Genomic DNA, 14,677 nt, shown 5'->3' on the forward strand with positions numbered 1-14,677 from the left:
ATCCATTTTAATAACCTGATAAATTTTAATTTAGGAAAATAGGATAAGCACACTTGTAATCGATCAACAGTTTCGACTCGATTATTTTTATTAGCGCGCCACACAAAAGTAATCTTTTAAGTTTAATACCTCTGTCACCAGACGTCCAAAGTTCAAATATGAAACCATTTTATCGTGACCAATTATCTAACAACTTATTTCTAACAATATCATCATTTTTAAAAATAGTTCAAAAACAGATTTTTGTCCAACCAGATTTAAATTTTGACCCACTGTGCGGCGTAAGGTCACAACTCTAATAGGTGTAACCTTTTTTAATATGTTTAAAAAATATTAAAATAACAATTTAAAAACTAAAAAATCATGTTTATAAAAGTGTATAAATGTATGTAATAGTTGATATATCATAAACATTTAAAAATCGGGCATATGACTACATGCTACCCTGTAGGTTCCGTATCTGTGCGGTCCGTGCTAATACGGTCAGTGTCATTTAAGATTCCGTAGAAGTACGGCCCGTGGTTTTGCGGTTTTGTTTTTTCCGCGTTAGTACGGTCCGTAAAATTACTTTCCGAAATGGTGTACAGTCCGTGGTAATATTTTCCGTGATTTTACATGCGTCCACCGGTGGTTCTCAACCGCATTTTTCTAACATCTCCTCATCACTAGTTCATCGAAATTTACTGACTCTTGCAAATTATACTATCTATAGATATAACTAATTATACATCTAGTATATATATATATATATATGCTTATTCCTTGAGGTTCACCATACATTCTCGGCTTGTCTGCTCTTGGGTTTTTACGTTGGTCGTGTTGTATTTTTTCTTTAAGCGACTAAGTACGAGTTGCGGCCACATAATAATAACCACTTTATATCAGCTTATTAGCGTTACCCAAGAGACGCCACGGGGAGGTTGGCTGAGTTGTCTCCCAAAAATCTGTCTTTTGGTCAAGTTTGGTCATTTTATTTGCCAATGAGCGTTCCGTCGTTGTCATTTTAGTTTTTTTTTTTATTATTGAGAGAATTTAAAACTTAAAATGTTGACTAATTCAAACTGTCCGATCTCTTTGTTTTCTAGCTATAACATATTTTGTTTTCTCTAATAAACGCTTCTTTCTCGCACAGTTTCTTAATAATTTACTTCTAAATTTTATATACGTTTCAGATTGAATTTCGAGTAGCATATCAAAGAAGTTATAAATATATGGATGGCTAGTATGGAATGAACCGTTTAATTTTAAATGAAAACTTTCACAGCTGTTTGTGGTACGGTTGTAGCCGGCAGTAAACTATGCCCAAATATTGGGGGGAACGTCGCGTCTGGTGAAATGTAGTTAAACTAATTAAATCCTATAAGATATCGAGTAGATCTCTTTAAAAAAATCATCCTGTATAACTAAATTTGCGATAGAAATTTTAAGATAAGAAAGGTTGCACGGGCCGCAACTCATACGTATATCGAAAACTGCCGGGCCGCAATTCACCGGTCTCCAACATTGTAAACAACACCTCGGGCCGCGACTCACCTACGGTCGTATAAATGATGTTGCCAATGTTAAAATCGTAAATTATTTTCAGTCTTATATTATATTTTCTTTATAGGTCTATGTGTATATAGTCATAGGTTATAACAATACAAATTCATTTTATACAATTTTAACAAAGTTTAAAGTACAACATCACACAGTCACAAATACAACGTAATTAAACAATTGAAAATATTAATTACAAATCATAAAAACATAAGATATTATTTATAGTACAGGTGTACAGCAAGGTTGACACATTCAAAATATTAAGTACAAATTAAACAATTGAAAAAATATTAAATACAAATCATAAAAAATATTATTTATAGCACGAGCCATTATACAAAGTTAACATGGGTATAACGTTGGTGGACCCTATGAAAAAAGGTACTACCTCAATAATACAACTCATAGTAACCTACTATGGAATTTATTTCGCCTTATCGCCGGACTTTGCAGCAGCATTCCGCTTGCGACATATCTTTGACAAAGCGTCAACTTCTTTTTGTAGCGATTGAACTTTACTCGTCAACATTTCCTCGTTCCTGTTATAAACTTTTTTACCAGAGTCCATCTTTTTGCGCAGCTCAGTTTCGGCGGCGAAACGTTTTGCTCTCAGATCGAAAATCTATCAACAAAAAAAAATTCACGGTATTTCACAAAAGAATCTCCCTCGTTCGTTCGAGCCCTACCGGAGCGCTGTAAATTTCTACTTACCAATTTGTCTTTGGTCAAAATTTGCGCATCTTTTTGCTTTGATGACTGTTGCATCTTAGCTATTTGTTCTCTTAGTGCAGTAATGGTAGCCGTGCAAGAAGCATGTGGGTCGACGGGCTTATGCATTTTAAACGGCGGCGGAAGCGAATAATCCGGTCCACCGTCGTCGGATCTGCAAACATGAGAAACACCAAATAATTTTTATAATAATTTTCAGAGTTAATCATCAACCGACCTTCCACGTTTTCCAGACAACGCTGGCTTCGCTTCAGCGAGGTGTCCCTCGAAGGACTTGAAGTCACTCATTTTTATTATAGGTAAAAATGAAAAAACAAAGGGTACACAATTTATATATTATGCGAATAAATTATGACACGTGAAAGCACAGCCAAGACTAACTGAGTTGCTTAATATGTAACAAACCGTGGTTCCTAAGACACCGGCGCCTTGACGATCCGAATAATGACAATAATTCGATTACAATAATTATAAATATATACAAAATATACATCTAATCGTAGGTCTTTGGATATTTCACACAAACTAGTTAAATGTAGTACTATTTTATTTAAATTAAAGCTGTTATCAATAGTTGAACGTGAAAATAAATCAATATGAAATGTATTGATACTAATTCCATACCTCTAATCATAGGAGAATTTCGAATAGTACATATTAAAAAGTATTTTGTTGTCTAAATATTAACTTGGCGTTGCATCTGGGCCAGGACACATCATGTTTTAAAACTTAAGCGGTTTAGATCTTCTGAAAAAAACTATTTCAACAGCATTGGTCCAAAGCGAATATAAACTAAATATTATGGGAGATTATAATATCACCTAATAATAAAAAAATTAAAATTTACATGAGTGCATGAGAGTATTTAGATGTTGAGATAATAAGACTATAATAATAGACTAAATAGGTAGCAAAGATGAGTATCGGTGATCTCTGCATCCAGAGTGACGTACAATCTCAATAAGGACTTCAGTCAAGTTACACTTAGCCTAAGTAACAGCATCATATCTTTATTTACAAATCGATCAAGTAGTGCCAGTATGTGTATAAATAAACATGGTTACTATATTTAACCCTTTTTTTTTTTTTGATGACTAAAGTGGTACACCCTGTAACCGTACAAAATATAATATCTAAATATTTCCATTTGAACGGCGCAGTTTGTAGTGTTGAACACTACACACAGATCGAAATCTAATGTCTATTTGACTTTTAAATTGACTCGGTAAGTAAATAAGTCAAACATGGTCACACCGTATGATAATAGCTCTATGAATTCGCCAACTTATATACAACACCACTAGTACTTTAGTTCAGCCAAATTACATAGAAACAACTTTTAAAAAAGCCAATTTGAAAAATAAAAATGCGTATACACAGTTTTACTTTTAGAACTTGTAAAAGTTATGCTTATTTTCAACAACGTAAAACATTCGTTAAATATTAAGAATATTGTATTATCAGTACTTATCTAATTTGGTTTAACACCTTGTCTTCTTAATTATTAAAAAAGCAAAAGACCTATTTAAAACTGCTAATTTTTTATTTTTATTTGTAGGTATATATATATATTTATAATTCATTCAATTTTGTTTTTGTCAGCAGAACTACATAAATTCTTTTTTTTATTGGGCTTTTATCAATTATTTATTTTTGTATGATTTATTTACTTTACCAGTATCTAATATTTAAGTTAACGACGCTCGAGTCCTTAAATATTAAAAAGTTAAATGAAACATTTGAAAACCACTAGTGTACTTTCTATATTTTCTTAATAACTAAGTCATTGGAATCTGAATGGTACAATATTTAGTTCAATACTTACCAGTATTATTACAAGTATTTCTAAAATAATATACATAATTGTTATCCAAAAAAAAAATCTAACACTGCAAAGGGCCTAAGTACAGGCGAGCTTGACGGTCCCATACGCTCTGCCTTACACTGTTCTTCTTGTTATTATTACACACATACACACTGTTCTTCTCCTCCACTTGCTTCGAGACTTTAAAGTTTGGCCATGGTCTTAATTTTACTTGAATTCAGGATCGTTTTTGATGAAAAATACCTTTTGTTTTATTTGTACAAAGTTTCTAAAAAACAGTATTTATTATAAATCATGCAATAATAATTAATACATTTCTAGGTTCACTCAAAGGCCAGTAAGTTAACGGGGAAAAATTGCGCCAAACCACATATTTTAAAGTAGTCGATTTTCCAAGTTTATACCTCCCGGATTTGGAATACTTTTTTTTTGCCATTTTCGTGCCAAAAATTATCATTTTTTTCGACAAATAATGTGGTTCTAGAGTCAAAATATCAAATCTTATTGTTAAATGCTGCCATTTTGTGTCAAAATATCAAAACGACAAGGCCAACAGAAGCGTCTAGAGTGCGCTTATATAGGTTAATATCAATAGTAAAAAAAAAATGACTAAATGGTTACAAATTTTTTTTTTGATATTTTGTGGAAATAGAAATCGGTAGATGTGGTTTTATTTTTTTGACTTTTGTTTAGTCTTTTTGGCTTTGGGTGATCTGGGTGTCTTCCGCACGCCGAACCTGGCGATAATGTAAGGTCTCAAGAAGTCGGTAATTGCTCGCAATGCCATTTTCTCTTTGAGTGCGTCCAATTTGTCATAAAACTCTCGCTTGAGGTAGTCGTTCTCTTCCAAATCCAAGTACTGTTCCAAGTACTGTTTGCTCCAGGCAACATTTTCCTGTACACATGGTAATGTCAATTGGACGTTATTGTGTAAAAATGGCCTTAAATTGAACGTTAACCAAGCGCAAAGACCGTTGGAGTAAGTTGGGTTAGGTTTGGTTAATAACTGGTAAAATGTTATAATTAAATTTTAAAAAAATGATACCATCGCCTTGCTATACCAATTATTTACCGCGTTGTGGCCAAACCGAATTAATGCGATGAAGTTTATGATGTACAGCTGCTGTCTCTGCGGTCCAAATTCAAACAGGGACGCTGCGAAAATCTCGGTAATGAAAATTACATTTTAATATTGCCGTTTGAATCTCTCAAACTTTCAATAATAATCGATTGTTTACTTGTAACTAAGACAAGTAGCGCAGAGATTTCCTATTAAACGATTATTTATGTCAACCCCTACGATAATACCAATAAATAATGTCTTGAAATAAATCGAAAGAATAACGACAACACTTTGGCAGAAAAATTAAAATCTTAACAACATTTGTTAGTTAATAATTATTACAGCATTCCGAGCCAATAATGTTTAATATCCCAGACAGCAACTAATTCTTTACAGAACTTTTCAAAAACGTTTTAAATATAAAGTGAGTCTTCTCCAAATGTTTTACAATCATTGTCCTTAAATTATTTAACTTTTCAATAACGTTCCTTCAAACTTATTTGGCCACAAAAATAAGGCTCAGATAATATTATTTTTAAACGTTTCTCCAATGTAACCGTTATAACAGTTTTACAATGTTATCTCAGTACATTTTAGGAATATTGTTTATATGAAGCTATTAAAACATTAGACCTTCAAAGTTCTTATAAGGTTTTAAAACAAGATAGAAGTAAAATAATAATTTTTTTTTTTTAAATCTTCAGTAAAATAATTCTCATCACCATAAAATCTATATATTATATAGTAACGCTGTGGGCAATTTTATTTTAAAAATATAATTACAAGCTGTATAAAAAAACAACATGAATCAAGTTAAAACTATATAATTTTGTATTTTATATTATAAATATAAGCATATAAAGATTTCACAATATGTTTTATTGTTAATCAGCAACACTTTTTAAAACATTTAAAAAATTTAAGTCAATACTTAAAAACATAACATATAATAAAAAATACTTTTAATTATAAAAAAAAAAGCGTATTTAAAGAGAATTATCATTGATTATTTATACAAAAAAAGGCAATAAAAAATACTACTGAATAAGTAGTTTCAAACTAATACTGCAATGATATATGATGTTATGCTGTATTATTTTTATTTTTGCTTTTTTCTTTTCGAAATTTTGCATGGTCTAACCAAACTTTTAATGGAGCATTTATTTTTTGATCCGGTACACTGGCATATTGTATATTTCTCCTAATAGCATCTGTAACATAGTGTCAAAATTATAAATCAATATATAATAAATTGCTACACATTAAATACACATACATATCTAGCTATAACAATTTTTTGAGGTTTGATTAAAACGTATTTGTATGCGTGCTCAGTTGAAAAATTATCAAAAATAAATTACTACCCTTCTTCTCCTTTAAATAATTGAGAGGGAAAATTCGTAATAAAAATTAATAGGAAAATTAGGCAACAATTATTATTGTGTCAAAAAGTCTGCAAAAATTAAATATTATTAACAATAAAATTGCAAGAAATTAGCTGCGGGTTGTAGGTAATCTAAGATAGGCTATTTTTTTTTTTATTAAGTTGGATACTTAGAATATTCAGTTGGTTAAAGGATTTACCTAATTATTAATTAGACAAATAAATATAAAAGTTATAATTTAAAATTATGTGTGAATTATAGTTATATTTATATCGTACGGTTTTTTTTAATTTTTTCAACTTTCTTCTGTGAAGGATTAAACTTTTTCAATTTTTACCCCCCCCCCCTCCCCCCAAGGACCAACTAGATGAAATTTGCGATTTATAGAGTTGCTATTCGAAGGAATTAATCTAGTAATAAAAAAGTTACAGTGTATACAGCTAAAAAAAAAACACACATCAGAGTAAAACCAATACCTTCTCGCTTTGCATCGAAGCTAAAATATGGACTAGCCTTTACGTGCACAGTGGAATTATTTTGTTCATAAAATTTAATTTACAGGTTTCCGTTAAAGTGTTTGGGCGTCCATAGGCTGCCGGTGTCTATGGTGATGCAGACGCCGACCGGATGGGCATTGACCAGATCCGGGTTGCGCGTAGTCTGTTCCTCCAGCAGTAGATGAACTGCACCAGTTTCCGGTGTCTGTTGTGAATGGCCGCGTGAGACTGAGCGGTGAGCATGGCCACCAAAACACTGCTGTTTGACGATTATGTCCATGATCGCCAAAGAGGTTAAAGTCCCGCAAGGCCGACTTGGCATTCGGGCGAATCATCCAGATGTTCAACGGCGATTCCGAAGTGGATTTCAACAAGAAAGCCCAAATGGACTGCTTCACTTAGGGTCTGCCCAGCGCCATCGACCGCGACCCATCCGCTTGGCTCGACTACGATGTGGAATACTCGTCGGTCACTTAGCAGCGTGGCCGTTGCCGCCGACGTCGTACTAGTCCTGTCCATCGGCGTTCCTGTTCTACGACCAGCCGTCCGTGTTCTGCGACCGGCAGTCAGTGTTTTTCTACGCGTTCGGCGCGTTGATCGGCTGCGGCAACCGCAGTAGGTGTTCCAATCCAACTGGCGTACCTGGGCAGCCTGATCACCATCCCGCAGGCCGAACCCAAAATCGACAACCAACAGTCACTGCTTGTAACCGACTTGAGGCTGACCGGTTGCCAGCAAATTTACTACCAATCAACTCATCGGCAGGCTCAGGCAACGATTTCTAGGCGCAGGTCCGGCGGTACCAAATTATGCTGCCGAACACTGCGGCTACTTCGTCCGGCATATCCTGACGGCCAACGACTCCGTCGTGTTGTATTTTATTAAGAAAATGTACTAGGGTCCTATGCATAAAATGTGTAAATATATTATTTATTAAGAAAAGGAATACTAGTGCCGACTACCTTTACGAAATATACTATAACTAAAAAAGTCCCGTCGTCGTTGGTAACGAGAATTAATGTACTGAAGAGGCACAATATTCAAATCTTTATATATTAATAACTTACCAATGCGTAAAGCTAATTAACATTTTTTTAGACCGGATATTTTTTTTTTAGTTTTGCACCATAATTTAAAAAAAAACCTATTATCCCATTTGGAAATCAAAATTTTCTATCGAAAAACTAATTTGAGATGGGGGTAAAACCAAAAAAACTGTGAAAAATTGAGATCACATTATATATGAAACAATTTTGGAAAAAAAAAATTAAATTATTAGCTAAGCCCAGTGAGATCTTGAGTGTTTCCCCATAATTGGATCACCCTGTATTACATTAAATAGAAAAACAATTTGATATTCGAATGGATTGTAAAACAGTTATGCACAAACATTCAAATGTCTTTAAAAATATTTATTGAATATTTTTAAGTTCTTCAAAAATGTTTTAATAACATATTCAACGATTTATTTTTGAATCGTTGTGCTCTCTGGGTAGTTATAAGTTAAATTCTCAGAAACAAACCAACATTATAGAGCCGTGGTAGTTTGCAGAACCGTAAAGCTAAAATCAATTTGTTCAAAATTATTAAACCATTATTAAAAACGTGCGACGGCGGCGGAGCACGAAACTTTATCTATGTCAAGTTTGCTATACATTGTTCAGTAGCTGTAGCGGCTGATAATTTTATATGAGCCGCATACTGTAAGAATAGCTATTACTTAGCCTAACAAAAACTAAATTTTTTTAGAATATTATAATATAAAAAGGCCAAACACACCGCACTAGAATAGTATATTATTAAGAAAATGTACTAGGGTCCTATGCATAAAATGTGTAAATATATTATTTATTAAGAAAAGGAATACTAGACGACCGCTGCTGGTATTTCTATCCAACTGTCTTACGAGGGCAGCCTGATCAGTGTTCCGCAGGCCGAGCCCGAAATCGAGGACTAACAATCACAACTGAAAACCGACCTTAGCCTGACAGGCCGCCAACAGACGTACTACCTGATCAACTCGTCGGCGGACTCAGGCAACGATTACTAGGCGCTAGTCCGGCGGTACCAAATTGTGCCGGCAGAACACCACGGCCACTTCGTCCAGGCGCTAACTCTTGTTCAGCGCAAACGGTACAAGCACGAGTCCAACAACACCAGGCGGTTGCACGTGCTGTCGTCCACGGACGTCGTCGAGTCATAATCGCCCACGTTTTTTTTGCGCAAGGGCTCGCCGTTTTGGCACCGGATCGGCGTCATCAATTCGCGCCTGTCCTAGACGGGCATCTTGCTGCACTGGGACCGGGACAACGACGCGACGTCCCGAGGAGTGATCGCGCCCGGCCAAGTGTTCGCCGAAACGACCGTGTTGACTACGTCGCAAGTGTACAGGCCGATTAGTTAAGTGTATGACCCTGTGTAAACATCTTCACGCGCGGTACGGTGTTTTGGGTAGGAGTAAATTTGTGCAAATACCGGAAGTAGAGCTGGCGGATGTGAATTTGACCGGTAAACGGAAGTAAACATTTCGGATATATGTCCAAAGGTACCAGGGGTGTATGTTAAATGTCCACATCGGACAGTGCCGCACCATACGCGTGGCTGTACAACGAACTCTTTACCGACAACATTTGATAGCTAGGCTAGGCAAGACTAGGCTAAGCTAGCTTTTTTGACTACTAGGAGCCACGCTGCGCCGCCCATGGTTGATCGCTGTATATTATAAATATTCTATCCGCGCATCTTACCCTATATTGCCCTGACTGAAACAACAAATAATCAACGTGCCAGTAGAAGTAAATACAATGGTCAACCGGCTGCATCGTGAGCTGGATGGTGATTATAGTATCAACGTTCACATCAAGAAAAAGAAAATTCACCGTTCAAGTTACCTAATAGGGTTTGTCCGGAAACGTGTAGTAAAAGATTGGCTCAGCCATCTAATTGACACTCCACTATACAAATATTATGGCATTAACGTTAATGAATCTTTCTTTTTTGCAGAAGCGCCACAAGTTCTATTGAGTGACCGATACGAGTTTAGCGAAGAGATAGATTATAGATATTCAGTTATAGTATATTGTTGTTCAGCGAAAATTGAACAACTTACAGTCTCGTGTTTATGTATCGTATTATAGCTATCATAAACCGATAATATCAAGTATATAAAATAATATTAATCGTATCTCAATAAAGTTCATGCACATGATAAATTCTGCTCTTTTTAAATTTTATTTCAGTAGAACCCGTTATAAGATGTTTACAGATAACTATTGTGAGTAATTTCCACGGCTCACTGGGTTTTTTTTCATAAAATTCCATTTTGATTCTAAAGAAAAATGTATAATTTATATCACTTACGTATACATTTGCATAGAATAAATTTGAGTTACAAATTTTATATAATTTATAAACATTATTTATACAATTCTAACTACCTAAACTATAAGTTTTATCGTTCCCAATAATGTTTTTGATTACTTTCTCCAATCCACCTGGAATAAACAAATAAAGGTTTGAGCTATGCAAAAAGTATTAAACAAAATCAAAATAAATATATAAATCAAGCATATAAGCACTTCCTGAAACCTTATTAGGTTGAATAGTAACTTCTTAAAGTCTATAAATCTAGTAAAACACAGAGTGCTTAGATGATTGGTTCCATGTTATACCTTGTGCACTTTTTTGAACAGTTTATAGAAACTATAATTTTTAATTTAAAAATAAATTTTCTGATCAACAGTCAGACAAACATAAATATGAATCGGTAAAAGCCGATGGCCCTTGACAAATGTATTTGTTTTTCAGTTAGTTTGATATTTTGACTTCAGTGGTAATGGTCGTTCTATTCTACACGTACTTCATAGGATTTCAATTTTTTTAAAAACTATTATGCAATTTAAGAGTGTTGTGATTCTCTGCGCGGTGTATTGCTTTACAGCAGTATGGGTAAGATACTAATTACTCTAAAATAATATTTCCTAAAATAAATATAATTGTATACTTAAACAAGGTGACTTATGTAATTTAGTCCTATTACTTATATATTAAACCTTTATGACCTTAAACATTTAAAAGGTAACGCATAGTACATTTGATAAACTATTTAGTTTAAAAAAAAAAATACTAGTTTTAAATAATTACTTCTTAAGAGCATTGCATGAGGTCTGCATTGGGGAGTTTTGTAAAGGCAATATTTAAGTATAAAGAGCTTTAAATAAATTTTTCTGGATAAAAAATTGAATTTGAAAATTTTTTTTTAACTAAATAGTAATTAATAAATCGTTTATTATTATACAAATGGTTAAAATATAAAATGCGTTGACATTTTTTATACGGCTTACTTAAATATTTTAACCTTTTTGCTTACACTTTAGGGCAATGGTCTAAACCAATATCAAATAAAAGAGCTCATTAAATTGTATACATCAAGTATAACTAAATCTGGTAGCATTTATCCTTTGAAAGTTCACAAAATCTTTAACGGGTTAGGTTGTAAAATAATAATATAAATGTATGTATTCTTTAACTAACAACTTAAGTTAGAATAGTATGATTATTTTTCATTATTTATTCGAATAAATTGTAATTAAATTATTCGAATATAAATATATATATATATATACATATATATATATATACATATATATATATATATATATATATATATATATATATATATATATATATATATATATATATATATATATATATATTTATTTATTTATTTAAAAGCTAACGCCATACAGAGGGCAGTGAGTACAGTGAAACTTAAATAAAATTAAATTAATACAATATAATACATAAGATAAGCTAAAATACAAAAATAATGGTTTTTTTTTTTTTTTTTTTAAGATACATTTTGGATGGACAATTTTAATTTAAAACAAAAATATATATAATAAAAAGTAAATATTTATATACTTTCCGTTTTCAATTCGAACCTAACACTGACCAACAATCATGATTGTAGCTCTGACACTGTTCGTCCCAAAAGGATCGCAGAACATCTAGGTCAATGTCACTTCTGTCTTAAGTAACCGTTCGTTGTTATTCGCTCGGTCCACCAACAAGCTCGTCAACATGTACGTGGGATCTCGGTCAGCGGCGCTGTTTGTCGACAAGATGGTACGCAGCATATTGGGCCAGCAACTGTTGACAGGGTTGGTGCCCCCAGACTGTTAATATCGCCCGAAAACTTGTCACTGGCCAACTAACTAGTGTATTTGTAGGACGGCGGGGGCCAGTGGACAACGCGCCGGTGTTGAGCAAGCTGCCGCTCAGCGACCACTCCTCGATCCTGTGCAACGACCGGACTAACCTGCACCATATCCAAGTGACATTCGAGAGTTTCCAGTAGTATCTGCTCATCGACGTGGCCGTCGCAAAAAGGTAGCGTACAGGTGTACCTACGCGTTCAATCCATACTCGGAGTCCAGGTGTGACCAAGCCGGTCCGCCGATCATGATCCACTTGTGGCACGCCGGGTTCAACGTGTTCATTAATGAAAACCCGGTGTTCGGGCTCAACAATAAACTTGCACAGGTGAGTTTCCCTATAAGTAGGTGCCATGACAATCTCAATGGTTTCCCGAAAGATGCCTTTGCAGCCATGTCAAATTACCAAAAATGCCGGATTAAGATAATTGGCACCCTTAGCCCCTGCATAAAATGGCACCCTTATTATTAAATTTTTGTCTATGAACGTGCGACGAGGTTTTGCTGCCAATTCTGCAAATCGGTGAAATCAGTTTTATGTGTTACGTCCAACAGTATTAGGGGTGTATGTTAAGTGACCACATCGGACAATGCCTCACCACACGCGACTAATTTCTATCCTCGCATCTTACCCTAGTACCCACAATTTATAATCTGTATATTACCTTGACGGAAACAACACAGATATTTATGTGACAGATGTGATTAATTTGTGACAGCTTGTGAAGAAATGACAATGTAAAGTATACTAGGAAAAACGCTTAACCAATTTGGCGATACTACTGTATTAAAAAAAGACACGAAAAATTGTCACAAGACGGGCTAAAATCTATTTCAATACAATTTTGTAATATTGTCATCACCTAACGCGACATGGGTTAAGTGTAAAGTTTTTTTATTTAATAATTTTATTATAAGTACAATGTAAAAATTATAATATAATAGTTATATTATACATAAATGTTAATATATATTTAAATAGATTACAAAGTTAGGAAAAAAACATTTAGGCCGTAACAAAACAAATTAAAATCATTTTTGTCGAATATAATTAATATATTGTACTTAAGTATTATAATTGTAAATTAAAAGCATGGACAAGTAGTAACGCAGTACTGTAGGATGCTCATTGGCCGGAGTTCAAAACTATTTATTCTAAAAACTTTTTTGATTCTTTCTCTCTCTTTTCTATCATGTTATTTCGTTGTGTGATTAAATTTAAATATTTTACAACTACATATAATTGATTTTTAAATTTAAAATAAATAATAAATTAGTATAGATATATTTATATATTTGGGTCGTAACGTAAAGTAAATAAATTGGAGTTTGATTCCGATTTCCGATTCACCCAAAAAAAAAACATTTATTAGACTTAAGCTATGCCTAACAACATACACGTAACAAGAATAAGAATAGGAAGAGCATCAAAGGGCTATCAGTATGTGTAAACTATACTAAATTGTCAAACAATACTCATGACTGTTGTTTACATTTCCCCAAACCAACATAATATACAATCAGTAATAGATTTTCTCCCTAATTACATTTTTATTGCTTTTATACGAAAACTATAGTTAAGGGAAAACCTATAGTTCTCAAACCGGCAAAAATACTATAATATTGAGCTAGTCAAAAACAGAGTTCTGTATCACTCGAATAAATCGTTGTATAATTAATATAATTTTTTTAGTAATATCTATTCGAATAATTTTCAAATATATTATTTAAATAGTTTGTTAGTGATATTTTTTAAACAATTATTTTTAGAGCATTATTTTTTATAAATACAATACATAACTTTAAAATTTATAAAATTTATAAAACCAGTATATCAAGGAAAACTAGTAAAAAATGTACACGAAAGTTCAAATGTCCTTAAAAAAAATGCTTTAAATATTTTTAAATTCTTCAAAAGCCTAAAAATAAAATATTGAAGATTTTTGTGCTCTCTTAGTACTTAAGAGTTAAATTCTTATTTACAAAGCAAACTTCTTATTGAATAATTCATTGGTCACACCCATATTATACTGTATTAAGGTCGTTAAAAAATAATTATTTATTTGTAAATTAAATTAAATTTTTGTGTTTGTAAAATTAATAAATGTCAAAAACCTATACACAATAATGTTGTCCAGTCCCAGCAAATGGAGCATTATTTGGAAAAACACTGTACAATACTTTAAACTTATTAAGAAGACTTCTCAGTTGGAAATGTTTTCGCTCAAATTAAAATACTCGTAATAGTATTTATTAAAAAAATAGAGTCAAGTTAAAAAAGATGGACCAGCCTTAACGTGCACAGTGGAATTATTTTGTTCATAAAATTTAATATACAGGTTTCCGTTAAAGTGTTTGGGCGTCCATAGGCTGCCGTGTTTTTCTACGCGTTCGGCGCGTTGATCGGCTGCGGAAACCTC

Source organism: Adelges cooleyi, unplaced genomic scaffold (genome assembly GCF_023614345.1).
Source record: "Adelges cooleyi isolate 19-005CV unplaced genomic scaffold, UGA_ACOO_1.1 ACOO_flye_CR_arks_rails_tigmint_CR_PRNA_384, whole genome shotgun sequence".
NCBI lineage: Eukaryota > Metazoa > Arthropoda > Insecta > Hemiptera > Adelgidae > Adelges > Adelges cooleyi.